The 2981-nt window shown below is 37.0% G+C and overlaps 1 non-coding gene across 1 annotated transcript; it reads left to right on the top strand.

The window, feature by feature from the left end:
- The first annotated feature begins 319 nt into the window (after positions 1–319).
- LOC115064623 lies at positions 320–448 on the top strand. Its single transcript, XR_003844451.1, has one exon. It is a non-coding gene; the product is annotated as a small nucleolar RNA SNORA17 (small nucleolar RNA).
- The last annotated feature ends 2533 nt before the right edge of the window (positions 449–2981 follow it).

The raw sequence follows: 2981 nt of genomic DNA on the forward strand, positions 1-2981 counted from the left end.
AGAAAATACTTTTGATATATAGTTAAAATTTTAGTAAGTAGTATATCTAGTTTAAAAACTTTTTTGAAAAATAAGCATAAGATTATTAGATATTCATAATCTTATAAGATTCCTAGAAAAATCTTATTAGATTATTAGAATAAAAATAAAGTTTGTTTTTTGTCAGTGAAATGTTTACATTGTCCCTGGGGTATAAGTATTGAAATAGAAACATAAATCAAACATTCACTGATAATCGTACAATTTTTACTTAAGATTTATTCAATATTATATAGTAATGAATTTAGTATTCTATTTTGTTTTCCATAAAGAATTAAATATCCCTGACCCTGGAACCATTGCTGTAACATATGTCTGTCATTATTCAGTGGAGGAGAGATAGGCTATGTCTATGTCTACACTCAGAGTTCTGACCTTTGAAGGTCTGAATGATTAGTAGCTTAATATTCCATTAATACTGCTAGCTTGGGACACACATCTGTCTAGCTCTGCACAAACCTAGATGGGCTTCTAGGGCAGGGAGCAAGCGAATGTTAGAGGAGACAGACCGTCTAGAGCTACAAGGCCCAGCAGGAGTGTGACACAGACCTGAAAAATCCCACCTAGGACATTCCACATGAGCCCTAGACAGATAACCACAGGGTGGGGCAATGCAGGAAGGCCTGGGAGAGGAAGAAGTCAGCCATGCAGTGACATGGGCTAGGGGAAGAGATGCTTGTGCTTTTTGCCCCTTGTCACCTACAGAAGACATGAGAACTAGCCATGAGTTCATTAGAGTGGGCTATCTGATCCACCCTTTCATGGACTACAATATTCAGGATAGCAGACGTTGTCCCTTACCTGGGAAGCAGTGCAGAGCTGGCCCTGGACACTAGGGTTTGTGAGTGAGATGGCCCTGAGGGCCTGAGTATTGGAAAACTGGCTCTGCCACTTATCTACTGGGTGGTGGAACAGAAGGGAAAGAGAGAGTCCTCTCCACTCTCTTGTCCTTTGCCATCTATGGCAGGCAGGAGAGCTAGTCCCAGCATCATGAGAGGAGGAGAATTAGGGTTATTTTGTAGACATGTTTCTGGATTAAAATTTCTCTACACTAGGATTTTGAATTGGTCCACAGCAACATCTACCCCCCTGGATGAACCTGTTACAGTGAATGAAGGGGCTATTCCTACAAATGTAAACTGAAGGATCTCCATGACACAGGGAAAAAAGTGAATATCTGAGTGATGTTAATCACTAGGCCAAGGATTCATTGCAATGAACATTTGTAACCAAAGAACTGTGGAAAAAAAGTGTATACTGTAGGAAACACTGTGACACACTACAGCTTCCACAATGAGACTCTTTTTCTCTATTTTGTGGAGGAGGTTTCAGGGTAGAGACTGTGCACAAGGGGAGGGTAAGATGTATAAGATTGGAGTGCATGCTGCAAAATTGACAAAAAGTAAAGAATTACATTTTTATTGAACTATTGTTACTGCGGTATGTAGAGTATTTCAACGTTTGCAGTTGTTTGATAGATTTGTTACTTTTTATTATTTTAGAAAAATAGTTTAATACTTCAACAACTAACACTATACATATGCATCAAGGTTCAAGTACATGCAGTACTTTTTTCCTTTTGAAATACTGATACAATCACATAACATAGAAGACTCCTTTAAGAGAAGATAACCATGTTTTCCATATAATCAATGAATTTTTGTTTGCTGTATATTAATATCTATTTCATGAACACAATTTTACAGGGAGAATGAATGTAATGACTCTCAGATAGTTATCCTAGTAATTCAGTGGAAGTAATATCAGTGATCAGTGTTTACAGATCCAAAGCTTCACAATAAAATAGAAAACACCATTGTCAATTTTGATCCAGAAATTACTGAGTCCCTGCTGAAAACCTGCCTGTTCTGTGCTCTGTGTCCATTGCTGATGACTGGAGGCTTGACTCACATCATATCACCAAAAAGTAGGAGTGACACAGTGACACAACAACAGCTCAGTGGCTCACACCCTTGCTTTCATAAGTTATATATCAAGAGACAATTTGCTAGACAATTTGTCTTGGGTTACTTTTGCCAGTTTCAGTGCACACATGTCATGGGATCTGTATGCACCTGTTTGCATTAGCCTCTGCTGCCTAAAACCAGGCTTTCAGAATTCTACTGGGGCTTATTTATTCATTCATTTATTCATTTATTTATTTATTTATTTATTTATTTATTTATTTATTTATTTATTTATTTATTTATTTTAGAAAGCAGTTCCAGTAAATAGGCTCAGTTCACAGAAGTGCTGACCATATTTACTGCAAACTCAAAGAAATGGTTAACCTGTGAAAAAGAGGTGGAGTTAAGGATCTTAAGATAAGGAACAGAGCAGTCAATTCATAGTGTGCATCACTTAAATGTTCAAGAGCAAAGTAAAAAGGAACCATAGTCTGGGCTACTACTCAAAGATACTCTTAGCAGTCAGCATGCTGAGGTGAAAGTCTCTCAGTTGCCACAGATTTCAGCTTTGCTTTCTAGAAGCAAATGTCTTTGTCTTGTCTGCTTATTTTAGACTAGCTTCCTTGGATCTCTTGGATTATCACATTTACACTAAAGGTCACAGGGGACATCTATTTGCATAGATGCCTAAAACTTAGTGCGTTAATACAAGAATTGTTCCATCGCCCATCAAGCTAGATCATTTTTCTTAAATAGTATGTCCAGTCATTCAACAGTATAAATTATACTTAGGATCACTTCCATGAAAACCTACTTTTTATTAGCATCTCACTTTTATTCTTTTACTTAAACAACCCATGAAACTAATTGCTGCTGTTGTTCCCCATGCCTATTGCCACAGGTTATACCATCTGTTATATGATTAGCTTTCTGTACATTTCAATTTTTTTCTGGTAGGTCTTTGAGAATTTTACACAACACATTGTATCGTATGCATTGCATTTCTTAATTCCACATATAAGCCATTTTCCTACT

Source organism: Mus pahari, chromosome 8 (genome assembly GCF_900095145.1).
Source record: "Mus pahari chromosome 8, PAHARI_EIJ_v1.1, whole genome shotgun sequence".
Lineage (NCBI taxonomy): Eukaryota > Metazoa > Chordata > Mammalia > Rodentia > Muridae > Mus > Mus pahari.